This window comes from Oncorhynchus nerka, linkage group LG10 (genome assembly GCF_034236695.1).
Source record: "Oncorhynchus nerka isolate Pitt River linkage group LG10, Oner_Uvic_2.0, whole genome shotgun sequence".
NCBI lineage: Eukaryota > Metazoa > Chordata > Actinopteri > Salmoniformes > Salmonidae > Oncorhynchus > Oncorhynchus nerka.
In genome coordinates this window covers 64,932,275-64,940,246 of record NC_088405.1, presented here as the reverse complement: position 1 = coordinate 64,940,246, position 7,972 = coordinate 64,932,275, and positions in this window count along the sequence as shown.

The following is a 7,972-nucleotide window of genomic DNA, read 5'->3' as shown; positions in this document are numbered from 1 at the left end:
TGTGTGACCGTGTGTGTGACCGTCTGTGTTTTGGTGTGTGTGACCGTGTGTATGACTGTGTGTGTGTGTATATGTCTTCCCACTGGGCAAAAACTGGTTGCATCAATGATATTTCGACCTCATTTCAACAACAAAAGTCAATCTGATGTTGACTCAACGTGGAAAACGGATTGGATTTTGGTCTTTTTTGTTGAATGTTTTTGTTGATTTCATGTTGAATTCATAGTAGTTGACATCTCAATCAAATGTCAATCAAAACTAGTTGAAATGTTGAAATGACGTCTGTGCCCAGTGGGTTAGCATGCATGCACTTGAGAAAACCCACCCTTTCTGCTCATCATCAAAAACTGAAGTGCATTAAAGCAGACCTCTTACCCTCTCTCACTCTCCTGCCTACCCCTGGAGAGAGAAAGAGAGAGAACAGTTTACAAGGAGGGAGGAAATCACCCATCTCTCCCTGTTCTCCTCTTTCCCATTGTCTCCCTACGCACGCACACACACACGCACGCACACACACACACAAACGCACGCACGCACGCACGCACGCACGCACACACACACACACACACACACACACACACACACACACACACACACACACACACACACACACACACACACACACACAGTGATCAGAATACCTTCATACCCCCCATACCCCCGGTGATGTGTTGGACCGACCGCACCACCCTCCACCCATAACCACAGGGCTCTTCAGAGGGTGTGGCGGCCGGCCCAAAGCATCACCGGGGATACACGGACAGCTCCCGATATCACAGTGAGGCCAAAAAGATCATCAAGGACATCAACCTCCCGAGCCACGGCCTGTCCACCCCGCTATCATCCAGAAGGTGAGGTCAGTACAGGTGCATCAAAGCTGGGACCGAGAGACTAAAAAACAGCTTCTATCTCAAGGCCATCAGACTGTTAAATAGTCATCACTAGCCGGCTACCACCCCTGCACCTTAGAATCACTGGTCACTTCAATAATGGAACACTAGTCACTTTAATAGTGTTTACAAACTGCTTTACTCATTTCATATGTACAATAGAAGTCGGAAGTTTACATACACCTTAGCCAAATACTTTTAAACTCAGTTTTCACAATTCCTGATATTTAATCCCAGTAAAAATTCCCTGTCTTAGGTCAGGTAGGATCACCACTTTATTTTAAGAATGTTAAATGTCAGAATAATAGTAGAGAGAATGATTTATTTCAGCTTCAATTTCTTTTATCACATTCCCAGTGGGTCAGAAGTTTAAATGCACTCAATTAGTATTTGGTAGCATGGCCTTAAAATTGTTTAACATGGGTCAAACGTTTCAGGTAGCCTTCCACAAGCTTCCAACAATAAGTTGGGTGAATTTCAGCCCATTCCTTCTGACAGAGCTGGTGTAACTGAGTCAGGTTTGTAGGCCTTCTTGCTCGCACATGCTTTTTCAGTTCTTTCCACACATTTTCTATGTGATTGAGGTCAGGGCTTTGTGTTGGCCACTCCAATACCTTGACATGGTTGTCCTTAAGCCATTTTGCCACAACTTTGGAAGTATGCTTGGGGTCATTGTCCATTTGGAAGACCCATTTGCGACCAAGCTTTAACTTCCTGACTGATGTCTTGAGATGTTGCTTCAATATATCCACATAATTTTCCTTCCTCATGATGCCATCAATTTTGTGAAGTGCACCAATCCCTCCTGCAGCAAAGCACCCCAACAACATGATGCTGCCACCCCTGTGCTTCACGGCTGGGATGGTGTTCTTCGGCTTGCAAGCCTCCCCCTTTTTTTCACTGTATCACAATTCCAGTGGGTTAGAAGTTTACATACACTAAGTTGACTGTGCCTTTAAACACCTTGTAAAATGGCTTTATAAGCTTCTGATTGGCTAATTGACATCATTTGAGTCAATTGGAGGTGTATCTGTGGATGTCTTTCAAGGCCTACCTTCAAACTCAGTGCCTCTTTGCTTGATATCAAGCAAAATCTAAAGAAAATTCAACCAATTTATTATGGGGAGCTTGTGGAAGGCTACCCGAAACGTTTGACCCAAGTTAAACAATTTAAAGGCAATGCTACCAAATACTAATTGAGTGTATGTAAACTTCTGACCCACTGGGAATGTGATGAAAAAAATAATAGCTGAAATGAATCATTCTCTCTACAATTATTCTGACATTTAACATTCTTAAAATAAAGTGGTTAACCTAACTAACCTAAGACAGTACATTTTTTACTTAGATTAAATATCAGGAATTGTGAAAAACGGAGTTTAACGTATTTGGCTAAGATGTACGTAAACTTCCGACTTCAACTGTAGGTTGTAATCTCATTGCTAAACCTCTCAACCATATATTAGCCAATTATCCAGATTGAAATAAAGTGGTGTGCCCAGTGGGAAGCTCATGAGTGATACTACTTCCACCCTTAACCTTTAACCACTGTGTTAAAGCAATAGGCGTTAGGGGTTTGGCGCGTTCCTCTCCCTGCTCGACCCCCTACCCCGGCTGCCTTATGCATCTCCTATGTGGCCCTTGTTGTTTCTATACAGGCACTGTCCTGGATGCCTGGGGAGTCAGTCTCAAAGGCCTAGAGGAACAAAAGCACCTGTCTGTCAAGTTTCCATACAGCTGTCAGTCACAATGAATGCATTCCTAGAGCCCAAACAGAACATTCACACAGTATACTACACCAGTGTGTGTGTGTGTGTGTGTGTGTGTGTGTGTGTGTGTGTGTGTGTGTGTGTTTGTGCGTGCGTGTTTGCAGTTAGCGGTTAGCAGTTCCCAAACAGGTTATGAGAGCAGAGCAGGCCGTGACCCCTAGCTCAGCCTTATCGGTGTGTTGGTGAGTGGCCCGGTCTGTGAATCCTGAGCCTGGGATGTGGTTGGAGCTGAGGCTTCCAGGATGGACATACACATTATCTCTATTGGAACTGTTGTGAGTAGACCGTCTTCTTTATGTATACAATATCGCTTACAATAATACATGTTTTGTTTACTATCCCTTTAATGTCTGTCTATTCATACAGGCCTGTACACTTATTGTAAAGTATTTAAAGAGAAACATTAGCCTATTATTGTTGGTTCTTGTTGGTTGTCTGCATTGTCGCACTCAGTAGCACAATGGGGATAAATAATGTATAGGGAATTGAATTGAATGGAATAACCCTCCAACCTACCACTCCAGCATTCCGACCCGCTGCTTGGGGCCTTCACGGCGGGCTCCTGAGCCTGGCGTCCTGGGGCATGTGTGTGTGTGTCAGCTGCAGCCTGGAGCTGTTGACAGGTGGAGGTGTCGTGGAGGGGCAGGCGCCAGAGAGGACCCAGTGGGGCCAGAGGGGCCGGGGTCCTGGGGTACGCTGGAGCCATCCCGAGAAGTGCCTGACTATGTACTGCTAGACACAACACAGAGAGGAGAGTGAGTGGAGAGGGGGAGGGGGGAGAAGAAAGACTACTCTCCTCCACTATAATAGTACTACTAAATGAGTAAACCACATCCTTTCTCATTCACACGTTTCTTCAAGTCGGGACTGTTCCCCCTCAGAATATTGAGAAGTGCTTCACACATGGGAGTCATCTGGCAACCAGAATCACTGGATAATCGTTCCAATTAGGGTCAGTGAAATGGGACTAAAGTATGGGCCTGGGCACAGTGGCTAACCAGACTCCTTCCACACAGCACCACCATTAGCATGGATACCATGGGAATCAAGCAGGATAAACTTTGAGAAGTTTCCGTGTGTGTGTGTTGGTGTGTGTGAGTGTGTGTTTGTGGGGGAGAAAGAGGCTTCTCTGCTGTGGCTGGTAGTTGCAGTGTGTGGAATGTGTGTCAGGGAGGGAGGAATGGTGGGAGGAAGGGAGGGAAGGATAGAAGGAGGGAAGGATGGAAGGAGGGAGGGATGGAAGGAGGAAGGGATGTTGGGAGCGTTGGTAAACAGACGATAATTTGCCGCACATCTGCGGATCCTTCTCGTGTGTGTGTGTGTGTGTGTGTGTGTGTGTGTGTGTGTGTGTGTGTGTGTGTGTGTGTGTGTGTGTGTGTGTAAAGACAAAGGGATCATTTTTCAGAGAAATAACAAAAACAGAATAACATAATAGATAGTTGGAGAGAGTTGATTGCAGTGTAAAATCTGTATAATGATCATTACTATAATGACTTTGATGAATAGTTATGCTAATTTTCAGGACTTGAATAGAAAGGAGTGGAGTAGACAGGCTATGTAGTCAGGATCAGGAAGTCATGTAAGGATGGAGAGAAGAGAGTAGAGAGAAAAGAAAGAAAGAAACATATTGTTTTAACTGGGATGCCAAAGGATAGCATTTGAGAGGGGGAAGGGAAAGAGTTGGAAGCTATTCCCGAAAACAAGTATAGATGTGTTTTTTGCCAATAACTGAGAGAGAGAGCGCAAGGCAGAGAAGAGAGAAGATTGTGTGTGTGTGCGTGTGTGTGTTTGAGTGTGTGAGTGTAGACAGCTGGAGGAGGAGATGATGGGAATGGTATCTCAGAGGTCGGGGTCAGCAAAGAGGTTTAACACACTTCCTCTCGCTGCTGCTGCCTGGATGACAACACTCCTCTCCTCCTTAACACAGCTAACAACTCCTCCCCCTATCTCCTTCTCCCTCCCTATCTCCTTCTCCCTCCCTGTCTCCTTCTCCCTCCCTATCTCCTTCTCCCTCCCTGTCTCCTTCTCCCTCCCTGTCTCCTTCTCCATCCCTATCTCCTTCTCCCTCCATGTCTCCTTCTCCATCCCTAAATCCTTCTCCCTCCATGTCTCCTTCTCCCTCCCTGTCTCCTTCTCCCTCCCTGTATCCTTCTCCCTCCCTATCTCCTTCTCCCTCCCTGTCTCCTTCTACCTCCCTGTCTCCTTCTCCCTCCCTATCTCCTTCTTCCTCCCTGTCTCCTTCTCCCTCCCTATCTCCTTCTCCCTCCCTATCTCCTTCTTCCTCCCTGTCTCCTTCTCCTCCCTATCTCCTTCTCCCTCCCTGTCTCCTTCTCCCTCCCTGTCTCCTTCTCCTCCATGTCTCCTTCTCCCTCCCTGTCTCATTCGCCCTCCCTGTCTCCTCCTCCCTCCCTGTCTCCTTCTCCCTCCCTGTCTCCTTCTTCCTCCCTATCTCCTTCTCCTCCCTCCCTATCTCCTTCTCCCTCCCTATCTCCTTCTCCCTCCATGTCTCCTTCTCCCTCCCTATCTCCTTCTCCCTCCCTGTCTCCTCCTCCCTCCCTGTCTCCTTCTCCCTCCCTGTCTCCTTCTTCCTCCCTATCTCCTTCTCCCCCCTGTCTCCTTCTCCCTCCATATCTCCTTCTCCCTCCCTGTCTCCTTCTCCCTCCCTATCTCCTTCTCCTCCCTATCTCCTTCTCCCTCCCTGTCTCCTTCTCCCTCCCTATCTCCTTCTCTCTACCTGTCTCCTTCTCCCTCCCTCCTTTCTCCTTCTCCCTCCATATCTCCTTCTCCCTCCCTATCTCCTTCTCCCTCCCTATCTCCTTCTCCCTCCCTGTCTCCTTCTCCATCCCTATCTCCTTCTCCCTCCATGTCTCCTTCTCCATCCCTGTCTCCTTCTCCCTCCATGTCTCCTTCTCCCTCCCTATCTCCTTCTTCCTCCCTGTCTCCTTCTCCCTCCCTATCTCCTTCTCCCTCCCTGTCTCCTTCTCCCTCCCTGTCTCCTTCTCCCTCCCTATCTCCTTCTCCCTCCCTATCTCCTTCTCCCCCTGTCTCCTTCTCCTCCATATCTCCTTCTCCCTCCCTGTCTCCTTCTCCCTCCCTATCTCCTTCTCCCTCCCTTTCTCCTTCTCCCTCCCTATCTCCTTCTCCCTCCCTGTCTCCTTCTCCCTCCCTATCTCCTTCTCTCTACCTGTCTCCTTCTCCCTCCCTCCCTTTCTCCTTCTCCCTCCATATCTCCTTCTCCTCCCTGTCTCCTTCTCCCTCCCTATGTTCTTTTCCCTCCCTGTCTTCTTCTCTCTCCCTATCTCCTTCTCCCTCCCTGTCTCCTTCTTCCTCCCTGTCTCCTCCTCCCTCCCTGTCTCCTCCTCCCTCCCTGTCTCCTTCTCCCTCCCTATCTCCTTCCCCCTCCCTATCTCCTTCTCCCTCCCTGTCTCCTTCTCCCTCCCTGTCTCCTCCTCCCTCCCTGTCTCCTCCTCCCTCCCTGTCTCCTTCTCCCTCGCTATCTCCTTCTCCCTCCCTATCTCCTTCTCCCTCCCTTTCTCCTTCTCCCTCCCTATCTCCTTCTCCCTCCCTCCCTCCTCCTCCCTCCATGACTCCTTCTCCATCCCTATCTCCTGCTCCCTCCCTATCTCCTTCTCCCTCCCTGTCTCCTTCTCCCTCCCTATCTCCTTCTCCCTCCCTATCTCCTTCTCCCTCCCTATCTCCTTCTCCCTCCCTGTCTCCTTCTCCCTCCCTGTCTCCTTCTCCCTCCCTGTCTCCTTCTTCCTCCCTGTCTCCTTCTCCCTCCCTATCTCCTTCTCCCTCCCTGTCTCCTTCTCCCTCCCTATCTCCTTCTCCCTCCATGTCTCCTTCTCCCTCCCTGTCTCCTTCTCCCTCCCTGTCTCCTCCTCCCTCCCTGTCTCCTTCTCCCTCCCTGTCTCCTTCTCCCCCTCCATGTCTCCTTCTCCCTCCCTTTCTCCTTCTCCCTCCCTATCTCCTTCTCCCTCCCTGTCTCCTTCTCCCTCCCTATCTCCTTCTCTCTACCTGTCTCCTTCTCCCTCCTCCCTTTCTCCTTCTCCCTCCATATCTCCTTCTCCTCCCTGTCTCCTTCTCCCTCCCTATGTTCTTTTCCCTCCCTGTCTTCTTCTCTCTCCCTATCTCCTTCTCCCTCCCTGTCTCCTTCTCCTCCCTGTCTCCTCCTCCCTCCCTGTCTCCTCCTCCCTCCCTGTCTCCTTCTCCTCCCTATCTCCTTCCCCCTCCCTATCTCCTTCTCCCTCCCTGTCTCCTTCTCCCTCCCTGTCTCCTCCTCCCTCCCTGTCTCCTCCTCCCTCCCTGTCTCCTTCTCCCTCGCTATCTCCTTCTCCCTCCCTATCTCCTTCTCCTCCCTTTCTCCTTCTCCTCCCTATCTCCTTCTCCCTCCTCCCTCCTCCTCCCTCCATGACTCCTTCTCCATCCCTATCTCCTGCTCCCTCCCTATCTCCTTCTCCCTCCCTGTCTCCTTCTCCTCCTATCTCCTTCTCCCTCCCTATCTCCTTCTCCCTCCCTATCTCCTTCTCCTCCCTGTCTCCTTCTCCCTCCCTGTCTCCTTCTCCCTCCCTGTCTCCTTCTTCCTCCCTGTCTCCTTCTCCCTCCCTATCTCCTTCTCCCTCCCTGTCTCCTTCTCCCTCCCTATCTCCTTCTCCCTCCCTGTCTCCTTCTCCCTCCCTATCTCCTTCTCCCCCTGTCTCCTTCTCCCTCCCTGTCTCCTTCTCCCTCCCTATCTCCTTCTCCCTCCTTTCTCCTTCTCCCTCCCTGTCTCCTTCTTCCTCCCTGTCTCCTTCTCCCTCCTATCTCCTTCTCCCTCCCTGTCTCCCTTCTCCCTCCCTATCTCCTTCTCCCTCCATGTCTCCTTCTCCCTCCCTGTCTCCTTCTCCCTCCCTGTCTCCTTCTCCCTCCCTATCTCCTTCTCCCTCCTTTCTCCTTCTCCCTCCCTATCTCCTTCTCCCTCCCTGTCTCCTTCTCCCTCCCTGTCTCCTTCTCCCTCCCTATCTCATTCTCCCTACCTGTCTCCTTCTCCCTCCCTCCCTTTCTCCTTCTCCCTCCATATCTCCTCCTCCCTCCCTGTCTCCTTCTCCCTCGCTATCTCCTTCTCCCTCCCTGTCTCCTCCTGCCTCCCTGTCTCCTTCTCCCTCGCTATCTCCTTCTCCCTCCCTTTCTCCTTCTCCCTCCCTATCTCCTTCTCCCTCCCTCCCTCCTCCTCCCTCCATGACTCCTTCTCCATCCCTATCTCCTTCTCCCTCCCTATCTCCTTCTCCCTCCTGTCTCCTTCTCCCTCCCTCCCTTTCTCCTTCTCCCTCCATA